At 37.8% G+C, this 12,297-nt stretch overlaps 1 pseudogene; it reads left to right on the top strand.

Annotated features, from left to right (window-relative positions):
• Positions 1-7,392: 7,392 nt before the first annotated feature.
• Positions 7,393-8,077, top strand: LOC102983301 (actin-related protein 2/3 complex subunit 4-like; annotated as a pseudogene).
• Positions 8,078-12,297: the final 4,220 nt, after the last annotated feature.

Genomic DNA, 12,297 nt, shown 5'->3' with positions numbered 1-12,297 from the left:
CTGAGACAGGAGATAGATGGTCTCCAGGTTAAACATTTAAAATCAGCCTCCAGTTTACTCTCTGAAATGGAAGCAACAACAGAGACAGAGTAAATAGCCAGGCTTTGTCTCTTATGGATGCCTTAATGTAACAGTCATGGCAGAAAGAAAGAGGGGGCAAAACCTTGTTTGAGTAAAGGATCAAGGGCTTTCCTCTTCCCCCCTCCTTGGGGCAAGGGAAGAACTACACATGCACAGAAAGGCTCCTCGGGGGTCAAAAGTCAGGGGACAACACCAGGCCATAACGAGTCTTGCTTCCCCCAGACTCCTTTGCATCGAGATCCATCTCGGCTGAGAAGTGCATGTGCACCTAAGGGAAGGGTCCTGAGACAGACTAGCCAGGGGGGACAAAGCAAGATGATTGGCCAGAAGGAAGACAAAGACCCAGAAAACTGCCCGTTTATAAAGGATTTAAACTTCCCAAAGGTGCGACTCTCTGAGTTCGCCTGTGTGTCTTTCCTCATGTACTTTGCTTTTCCAATAAACTTTTTACTTTTCTCTTTACCTTCTGCCTCCTTGCCAGAATTTTTTCTTGACAAGGCAGGCAAGAACGGGGGATCCAGGTCCTAGCCGCTGGCCTCTGTGGTCTAGTGTTTAGGATTCCTGGTCCGGGAACTACAGTTCCAAAACTGTAGAATTGTACAATTGCCTTTCCTGCTAAATGGCAATGGATATTGACCACTGTGGAAGGCAGAATGATGGCCTCACAAAGAGGCCATCCTAATATCTGGAATCTGTGAATATGTAAATTTACAGGGCAAAAGAAAATTCAGGGTGCACATGAAATTAAAATTGCTAATCAGCTGACCTTAAAATAATGAGATTATACTTAATAATTGGGGTGAATTCTTAAAAACAGAGGACAAGACTAAAGAGTCAGTGAGAGATGTGATGACACATGAAGAGGCAGGTGAGATTTGAAGCATGAGTGGGACTTGATCTGCAGTTACTGGGTTTAAGATGGAGGGAGAGGGCCATGAGCTGAGACATGTGAGTGGTGTCTAGAAGCTGGGACCAGCCTTCAGTTGACAGCCAGCAAGAAATGGAAATCTCAATCTGCAACAGAAAGACATGGATTTTGCCAACAACTTGCATGAGTCTAGACATGCCTTCTCCCCTAGAGCCTCCAGAAAAGAATGGGCTCTGCTGACACCTTAATTTCAGCCTAGTGAGACCTATTTTGAACTGACTTCCACAACTGTAAGATAATAAATTTCTGTTGTTTTAAGCTTAGTTTATGGTAATTTGTGTGACAACGATAGGAAACTAATACAATCACATTCACCTCCAACCATTAATGACAAGCATCCATTAACTGTCTTGTAGATAGATACAGTGGTTCTGCTCCACTGTGACCAACTGGGTGAAGGGATTTAGCTCCTATTCTTCCCAGAATTCTACTGAAATATTAGTAAAGAAGCAAATAGGAGAATACATTCATTAAAGAATCAAAAAGAAGAGTGGGAACATCAACAGATAAGAGACTTTAGAAGATAGAGAGTAGTTTGGAGCATATTTATGAGTAATCTGGACTGGAAGAATCTATTGACCAAAACCTGCACAGGAAATCTTATAGGGGCAATGAGTATGGTTATTTCCTGCCAAGTCATGGGAGACTTCAGATTCTGTATTGGACAGTTTAAAAATAGAGTGAGATGGAAATCAAGGTGATTATGTGAAGCAAAGTCTATAGAACGGCTGTGCAATTTTCCTCATTTGCATTTCTTGGTTAAAAATAAATGGGGTAACCTGCCAGAGGAGGGCTAAGGATCTAGTGTGGGGATTATCCACCAGAATAAGCCTCCCTCAGACTGAAAGATGGGAGAGAAGATGACTCCCTGCCTATTCCTTCCCTTAAAGTGAAGAGAGTCAATAGATGTAATTATATTTGTCAGGTAAATGTTATAAATGTTGACAATGTAAAGACAGTAGTCTAAATGATAGAAACGGCAGGGGGGACGCTGCTGAGAGAGGTGGAAGGGACTAATTTCCTCGTTTTATGGTAGTTGAAAGATGTCATCTAAAGATGTTGAAATAAGAAACAAGATTTAAGTATGCATATTATTTAAAATTATGAATGTAACATATTGTGGTAGGCAGCCTCTAAGTAGCCCCAGGAATCCCTATTTCCTGGTATTCACATCTTTGTGTTATCTCCTTACCTTGAGTGTGGGCTAGGGTTATTGATTAACTTCTAATAGAATACAGCAGAAATGACAGGATGTGAATTTGAGATAGGTTATTAAAAAAAGACTGTGACTTTAACCCTGAGTGCTTCCTTGGATTGCTCAGCTGCCAGGTTGTGAGATAGTGTGGTGGAAAGGCCTGCAAGTGATCCTTTCCCTATCAGTGAACCTTCAGACAACACTGATGTCCTGGTTGGTAATTTGACTGCAACCACAGGAAAAATTTTAATTTTTGTATAGTCAAATATATCTCATCCTTTTTGCCAGAAATTTTATTTTCCTATCCATAGATTATACATAGAGTATCGAAGATTTTTGTGTAAGAATGTTTTTTTAGTTTTACAGCTATAACTTTAATTCATGTGAAATTTATTTTTTGTCTAGAAGAGTTTCCAATTTGACTTTTCCTGTATGCCTAGTCAGTTTTACCAGAAAAATTTATTAAATAATCCATCATTTTGCCACTTATGTAAACAAATAAAATAAATTTAAGCAATTATCATATGTACTTGGATTTGTTTTTGAAGGCTATTCTGTTATACAGATCTACTTGTTTCTTCCTATACCAACCAATATCTTACTGATTTGCTGAATGCACATTCTAGCTAATTAGTAAAGCAAGTTCTGACCCCATCCAAATTGCTTTTTTTTCTACATTTATTGGCTAGTCAAACTATAATGTACAAAGAGCTCAAGAGGCACAAGAAAAAGACACCTCAATTTTTTAAATGACCAAAGAACACAAAAAAAGGTTATTTACAAAATAGCAAATTCAAATGACCAACAAACATAAAACTCTCCATATTCAATAATAGTCAATTAAATTAACAATAAGATATAACCTTACCCTATCTGACTGACAACAATTTAAGAGTTCTAATTTCTATTTCCAGTGAGAATGCAAAGTAAAAGGATACTTACCTTAGTGACAAGGGACTGAAATATGCATTTTTACAGCCTTTGGTGAAGCTATCTCGATATCTAAGAGTATACATTTGACCTAGCAGTTCCACTCTTGGGAATCTATATCATAGAAATAAATCAAATAGTACTTAAGACTATTTCTACAGAATGTTTATTCAGCAATGATCATTGTGGCACAAAGCTAAAAACGTTTTTCATGGCCATTAGTAAAGGCATGGTTCAAGAAATCATAGTACATGTATATTATGAAATTTTCAACTATTTAAAAAGAATCTCTTACAATTATACTAGTCAATTTAAAGATATTTCCACAAAAAAAATGAGTGAGAAGACGAAAATGCAGAAAAGTGTAGGTAACATGATCTCAATTTTGTAAAATAAACAATGACCAAAAGAACTTCTACAGGTATCATCTCTTTGCATGTAGAGTAAGACCATAAAAAATGACTGTGCAAGCTGAAACCATACACATTGGTTTAATAATCAATAGAGAAAACCAAGATTGTTCTGAAACCCTTAACAAGTTTAGTAAAAACATTAAAATTGCTCTTACTGTCAATTAGGTATAAATGTATAGAGAAATTAGCAAATGTAAAACGATATATTTAGTACACTGTAAGTTAAAACATTAGGAGCATTAAGAATTAAATTGTTTTATTTCAGTGTAAAAAACTTATTAAAACAAACTTATCAAGGATGATTGGAAGACTACTGCCTTCTCCATTGGATAACTTATTATATGGAGTAAGTATCTTTTCTATGCCTTAGCAAATTATCATTCTTCTTTTTTTTTGACATTTTTTTTCTTGGCCGTGCTGTGCTGCTTGACCTATCTCAGTTCCCTAAACAGGGATTGAACCCGGGCCATGCCAGTAGGCCACCAGGGAACTCACGTCATTCTTCTTTTTAAGATTGATTCAGCTTCTGACATTTTATCCTTTCAGGGTTGTGAAATATCTCTAGAAATGCTTTTAACTTGAAGTTTTTTTTATTGGCATCATGTCCTCAGGGACATCATTCTTTTTATTACAATCACTTTCCTTATTTATGTTGATAAGTTCACCTTCACTAAGTCCTTCTGGCTGCACAGCTAGAGTCTCTCGAATGGCAGCAGTGTCAGCATTCCCATGGCCAGTTATTTCTTTCATAACTCGATTTATGTTCAGTTGGAATTTCATTACCAGCAGTATGACTTTTCCTTTTTTTGCTGCACTTTGATCTTTGTTGCCCATTTCCATTTTTGATTATTCATTTTGTAAAATGTCGTGTAGTTTTATCACGGGGAGACAAGGAAACAACACACTACATGCTTTGCTGTCTGTGCATGACCTGAACAAGAAATGTGTGGTGACCAATCAGTCACCAACAGATTTTGAAAAAAATTCCATGATTGGTTATGATCATGATGTACATTTGTTATTTACAAGATGGTTTGTAGACTGACAAGTTAGCAGTGAACTTTGCACTTTTTTAAAATATAAAATTATTTATTTTTGGCTGCGTTAGGTCTTCGTTGCTGCTCGCAGGCTTTCTCTAGTTGCGGCAAGAGGGGGCTACTCTTTGTTGCAGGCTTCTCATTGTGGTGGCTTCTCTTGTTGCAGAGCATTGGCTCTAGGCGTGTGGGCTTCAGTAGTCATGGCATGCAGGCTCAGTAGTTGTGGCTCATGGGCTCTAGAGTGCAGGCTCAGTAGTTGTGGCACATGGGCTTAGTTGCTCCCTGGCATGTGAGGCCTTCCTGTACCAGGGCTCGAACCTGTGTCCCCTGCTTTGGCAGGTGGATTCTTAACCACTGCACCACCAGGGAAGTCTTGAAGTTTGTACTTTATGCAATCATTCACAGTTAATATACTGTGGCAACTGAAATTCAAACCATGTTCTTGGGAGACTGGTGTTATTCAACTGAGCTGTGGTAAGTGAAATTTGTTTATGTAGGAACTGTGCGAAGTGAAGACTTCCTATATATGAACATATGTGTATGATTATATAATCATGTATTTTTAAAATTTCTAAATTTTGGTAAAAACACATAACATAAAATTTACTCATTCCAACCATTTTAAGTGTGTAGTTCAGTAGTGTTAAGCATATCCACATTATTATACAATAGATCTCTAGAAATTTTTCTTCTTGCAAACTGAAACTCTATATCCATTGAGAAATGTGTATGTTTTACATGATTATAAAATCATGAAGAAATATCAAAAGATTCTTTATAGGCTGTAAACATTTGTCAGTGGAAAGGGACTGTGTTTCTGAATTAAGGGAGGGAAAATTAGGCAAAAAAAAAAGAAAGAAAAAACTGCACTAAGATAAAACATATACCATATTATCACATTTATGTATTTATTATAAACGTAAAAATATTTGTGTATATATGTAAATAAAAATAAAGGTAACTAATTAAACAGAAATAAAAGTTAAATTAGCAAACCTTGGAGTGAGGAGATAGCAGAAGGAGTAGGGGTAAGCAAATTTTCTCATCTTTCATAATAGAGTCAGTTGATACTGTTGAGTACTAATAAATTGCAAAAACAAGACTAAGTGTAATATTCAGTATTACAGACGTAATGACCAAAGGAACTTGAAAATAAAAACAGTTAAATGTGGTTATCTCTGCTAAACAGAAGTAGGAGTAAAGAAAAGAAGATTTGGGCTTCCCTGGTGGCGCAGTGGTTGAAAGTCTGCCTGCCGATGCAGGGGATATGGGTTCGTGCCCCGGTCCGGGAAGATCCCACATGCCGCGGAGCGGCTGGGCCCGTGAGCCATGGCCGCTGAGCCTGCGCGTCCCGAGCCTGTGCTCCGCAACGGAAGAGGCCACAACAGTGAGAGGCCCGCGTACCGCAAAAAAAAAAAAGGAGATTTTTGGGTGATTACCATCAAGTTACACACCACATAAGAATTAAAGTACCACACACGGCAGTAATCATTCAACTGCATAATTATCTGTTTTGAAATATGTATATAATATAATCATTTTTCCTTAAGAAGTGAAGTTTAGTAGCAGTATTAATGAGGAGAGAGGAGGCACTACATCTAAAACTTCTGTGATCATTATGCAGACAGTAATGTCCAACACCATAAAATACTAAGATAAATTAAGGTAAGTAGCAGGACAGCAGTAAGAACATTAACCTAAAGTTTGAAACCAATTTAAATATTCTATGGTCAGTTCTACTATATAATGGAAAACCATGTCAGTTTCCTCATTAAGTGGATCAAGGAACTTTAGCATTACTACTATCAGGCAGACATAACAGAAAAATGGATCCTGATCTAAGAGGTTTTCTAAAACATGCTTGATGTTGAGTAATTTTAGTAGAAGTCATTCATTTCCTTCAAAACTAGTCACATTTAAATCATGGCTTTAAACATAATTGTGGGCAAATTTCCAGACTTCCAGAGAATGTGTGAATATGCATGAATATGGCGGGGGTTGGGAGAGTGACTGAATTTGCCATAATTTATGAGTAAAAATAAGATAAACTTTTATAGATGTTAAATACCTTGGAGAGCATGATAGTGTGATAGCAGCTGTGTTTGTTTCCTTTCCTGCTGCTGTTCTTTGAAGAGTGTGTGTTGGTATTTTTGTATGGAGCTAAAGAATAAAGATTTTTTATTTGTGCATGATATAAAGTTGTGGTTGGTAACAAACATTCTTCTCTCTAAGTTTTGGCATTAAAGATGACATATTAATGTGAGAAATTAGATTTTATTTTTCAAGAGGAGCAGAAGATTCAATTACACTTTCTCAATTCTCATTTTCAGAATGGATCATGTAAATGGACAGCAAGAATGAAATAAATTAGCAAACCACATGTAAGAAAACATCTGTTGTCTAATCTTATACATGACAATTAAGGCAAATAGACTATTTGCTTGGTCCCAGCTATCTCCGAATGCATGTGAAAATCCATCTTGCAGCTATGACTGTTGCTTTTCCGGAACTATCACAAAAGCGTTGACTCCTCAGAGTTTGAGAGAGAGAGAGAGAGAGAGAGAGAGAAAGAGAGATTGGTTATATATGTAACATTTAGCATGATTTCTTCATGAAAAAATAAAGGATTAAATATATTCAGAGGAGGTTCCATGAATCAGTGCATATAAAACTCTATATTTTCAATTATATGATTTATTTTGCAACCACACACACACAAACCTACTAATCACCTACCACGATTGAAATTTTTTTCCTTCTTAGTTTAGTTCTCAAGATATAGTCCATATTAACAAAAGTAAAGCAGAGGACTTCCGCTTTCCGGCCCAGCCAGCGCCGGCGATGACTGCCACTCTCCGTCCCTACCTGAGTGCCGTGCGGGCCACACTGCAGGCTGCCCTCTGCCTGGAGAATTCTCCTCCCAGGTGGTGGAACGACACCACAAGCCAGAAGTGGAAGTCAGGAGTAGCAAAGAGCTCCTGCTACAGCCTTTGACCATCAGCAGGAATGAGAAGGAAAAGGTTCTGACTGAAGGCTCCATCAACTCTGTCCCGGTCAGCATTGCTGTGAAACAGGCTGATGAGATCGAGAAGATTTTATGTCACAAGTTCATGCGCTTCATGATGATGAGAGCAGAGAACTTCTTTATCCTCCGAAGGAAACCAGTGGAGGTGAGACTGTGTGATCGATGATGAGAGCAGAGAACTTCTTTATCCTCCGAAGGACACCAGTGGAGCGGTATGACATCAGTTTTCTGATCACCAACTTCCACACAGAGCAGATGTATAAACACAGGTTGGTGGACTTTGTGATCCGCTTCGTGGAAGAAATCGACGAGGAGATCAGTGAGATGAAGCTGTCGGTCAATGCCCGTGCGCGCATTGTGGCCGAGGAGTTCCTCAAGAATTTTTAAAGCATCAGGCTGGATCTCGTGGCCTTCCCCCTCAGACTCCCCCGTGTCTCTGCGAAGGCGTCCTAGAGTTACTCCCCAGAGCAGCAGCGGCAACGGCAGCAGCAGCAGCGGAGGGGAGCTGGGTGTCAGGGTGGGCATTAGCTGTGGGAGGGGGGGTGTGCTTGCTAGCTGGGCAGCAAATCAGCAGTGGATCTGCCCCAAGGCCACATGTGCCTGGTCAGGCTGGCTTCTGATGTTCAGTCCCCTGGGCCGGGACAGATTTTTTTTAACGTCTTGAAACTTAAAACTCTGTGCTTGTAGGAGACAAAAAAAAAAAAAAAAAAAGTAAAGCAGAGAAAAGAATCAAGTTAGTTAAACAGATAATTTTCAAAATGTTTAGCTTTTAAGTCCCCTGGGCCGGGACAGATTTTTTTTAACGTCTTGAAACTTAAAACTCTGTGCTTGTAGGAGACAAAAAAAAAAAAAAAAAAAAGTAAAGCAGAGAAAAGAATCAAGTTAGTTAAACAGATAATTTTCAAAATGTTTAGCTTTTAAGATGACTGGCTATTTACATTAGTGATTGTGCAGTTCTCCTTGTTATCCTGACTATGTAACAAAAACAAAATGTTGATTCTACCTTTATGTTTTTCTTTTACCAATTCTCTTGTCTATAATAAATTCCCTATTCAGCTCTTCCTAGAAATTAAACTTAATTCCTTTCTCTCTGAGAGTGTGAAGAGCCTCTTTCTATTCTTCATAAACTTTCAATAATGCATGGGCTAAGGTGTAGCCAGTATACCCATGCGTAAAAGAAAGGAAACTCTATATAGTTCAAAAGCAGAGTGAAAACGGTAAAGAAATAAAACAGTCTGGATACCTGAATAGGTAATGGCAGGTAGGGAACGTCTATAAAAGGGATTCTTAGGATTCTTAGGAAAGTTATACTTGGTAAATTTAAAAGATTCCCTCTTGTTATTTCCAAATATTCAGAAGAGATTTGTTTATCATGGCAGACTGTCCATCTGTACTGAGGGCGATTAAGGGACAGATCAAATCTTTACAAATAATGTGCACTGGCTCTACTTATGAAACCTGCTCTGGAGAAGAGTCATAGTCTTCACATTGTAAACACAAGTTTCTTGCCACTGCCCTTCCATTTGTCCTCCAGCTTTCTCTCAACCGTTTCTTATGTGAGTTTTGCAGAAAAGGTTTAGAGCCAGCCAGACTCACTGTGCAGTTTATCTTTTATATATAAATCCAAAAACTGTACCACTATCCCAAATTAATGATGACATTTTTTATACCCTGTGATGCACACTAACATTAGAGAATGTAAAATAAACTAATATTTACTGAATGTCCATACTATAGTATTAATCATCTCACATAATCTTTACACTGTGGGTCAGAAAGATTAAAAAACTACAAACAATAAGGATGACAAGTCAAACCCAATGGGTTTTATGTGGATATTTCAGTTTTGCCTACTCAGGATACTGTTCCATCTCATCTTCATTAGTGCAAGCATCCCAATTTCCTTTAAGGAACTCCACAACAATTCCTTGTGATTTGAATGCATCTGCCCATTCTCCCACTTGGGTAACTCCACCTCTCCCCTGCTGGGTCCCCTCAACAAACCTAGGCTTTTCACTCAGATATGACCAATCGGAGCCCTCTCTAAACTTTATTTGCTTGAATTAGCAAAGAAGAATGGCTCAACCATTTCAGTAGGAAAGAATGAGGAAAACATGAAAAAAGAAACAGAGAAAAGTGAATGTGAGAGATGTCAGGGAGAAAGAGAGAAGGAAGGTCCTGGTTGACTTGAATCTCTAGCACACCGTCTTCATGGGCATACAACCTGCATGTCACACAGGATTCTGAACTTGGAAGGGCCTCACACATAATGTTGACTGCTCTGCTGTAGTCATCTTGAAATCCTTAATAATTTTTAAACAAGGCATCTTGCTTTTTCATTATGCAAATTATGTAGCCAATCCTGATCTCCAGGCCCAGCTTCTGAGATCTAGTTCTTTTTATTATGTGAACTTCCTTAGTATTTTTTGTTATACGAAAAGACATGCCCTTCTGTGCTTCAGCTAGTCTGAGTTGAGAATTTGTGACTTGCAACGGAAACAGTTGTGACAAACATACCTTCAAACCTGCACTTTCTATCAGTCTTCAGGCTGTGATACCATCAACCCTTGATCATATGTGAAGGATAAGGTATTCACTTATGAATGATTTATGACACAGTTTTAACACTAAGTGCTGTGTTCCGGCCATCTGTCATGCTTTCAGCGAGCTTCACAACATCAATCTGATAGACCATGGAATGAAAACTAATGTTAACAACTCCTAAAAATATATATGTTTCATTTATATAAAATATAAATACTTAAAATATATTAAAAAAATAAAAGCATATCTGATACCAATATAGCATGTGGAAAATACATGCCAGGGAAAATTATAATATATATACTTTAGAGTGATTTTCAGTTTATAAAATGTTTATACATACAATATATTACTATAAGAAGTTCTCTATTTTGACTAGAGCTACTGGGCCTATTGATAGGTAAATTATTTTGCATTTTAGTATTTTAAAAACAAATGAAAATTGTATCCACTGCCTTACAGAAGCATGGTTTACCTACATCTGAAATTCAGTTTGTGGTACTGGTAATTATAAGTTAGTAAAGATTTGGACAAGTAGGGAAAAATCCATCTATGATCGACCAAAACAGCTGAAGGGGTTGGGTGCTGCTGTACTGAGACAAGAACTCAAAGACAGGAATTCTTTCAAGTGGAAGAGAGAAAACTAAGAGAGGACATGGTCAAAATACACAAAATATATATATGAATTAGATCAAAAAGAACATGTGCTTTACATTCTGAACTATTAAAATGAGGTCCTGTCTTCTAAAACCTCAGTTTAGAAAGTTAGGTTGAACTAGAAGTACTACTTAATTTCAAAATGCACTTGAGCAAATTTATTAAGGACAGAGAAACATGTGGTTACTAAAAGTAAACAGACTAAGACTGAACACACTAAGGTTTAACACAGGTTTGGTGGAGGGCTAACACGTGTTTCCATAGCCTTGTGGTTTTACCTGTCAAAAATATAAAAATTAGGAAAAAAAAAATTCTGGGCTAGAGTCCCCTGTGTGTCCATCCCACCTGAAGACTTTAACAGGGCCTGGTGTACCCAGCTGTCTGTTCAGCCTCCTTCTGAGCTGAAGAGAGGATGTTTTATTTTGCTTACAACAGTTCACTCCCTCCTGGTAGTAAGAAGTGAAAATTAGGTCTAGAGAATCACATAACTGAGAGAGGTGAAAATAGAGTTAGAGAAATGGCAGGACCTTAAAATGAATTCAGGATTTAGTAACCATCTGAAAGACAACAACAGATGGTAAGTTTAGAGGTGTACAAATATAATGGGAAGAGGTCAGATGAATTTCGATAGCAATCGCAGGAGAACTGCGTGATAGTTTTGAGGAATAAAGAAGAGAAGAGAAACCATACGGTGAGATGATAATTAGGCTCCAGCATTTGCCTTTAAGAAAAGAAAAATATTGGAAACTTACTTATGAAGACGTAACCTGAGGTAAAGGTAAAGATTTATTGGAAAATAGAAGAAAGAGAGATGACATTATGAGTCTAAATTGCAGAATCTTGAAGAGATTTTACAGTAAAATTAAAACTAGGAAAATGAGTAAAGGAAAAATAGTAATTTAAACAACACAGAACTATGAATCAGGTTTCCTAATGACAGGAAGAGTAGAATAGTACTGAGAAATTGAACAGAGTTCCCAAAGAATTTTTTTATAAAACTAACCAAAATCATTTTGATACTGAAAATAAACTTAGTGAATTATCTGCTTATTAAAATACAGATCTCTTCTTCATGTCCAGGAAGCAAAGCAAACATCTTTTCAGCGCAGAGAAAAGTCTCTGCGGAGTGTGGGTAACTGGTTAAACGTATTAAGAGCTTGCTAAACTCAGGGATCACTCCATTCCCTAGGTTAGGCCCAAGTTTTCTTTTAAGGTCAAGAGAAGGTAGATGTTTCATATCAGGAAACTAGTTAAAATGTTTTTCCGCCGCCCATTCTCCAGTCAAGGCAATGCATATGCCACACTGGTTTATGGCAGTTTCTGCTGGAGAGCTTTCCAGTCTTATTCTTCTGAGGTAGCAGAGAGTTGTGATAGCTGGAGGAGCTGGATTTTAAACCTGAGGAGAAACGAGGCAATCAGATAACCTTTTCAGAGAGAGCTCTGTGGCAGCAGCCTGTAGGATGCACTGGTGGGACCAGAGCGGAGTC

This window comes from Physeter macrocephalus, chromosome 13, assembly GCF_002837175.3.
Source record: "Physeter macrocephalus isolate SW-GA chromosome 13, ASM283717v5, whole genome shotgun sequence".
Classification (NCBI taxonomy): Eukaryota; Metazoa; Chordata; class Mammalia; order Artiodactyla; family Physeteridae; genus Physeter; species Physeter macrocephalus.
This window is presented reverse-complemented; position numbering and strand designations above follow the sequence as displayed.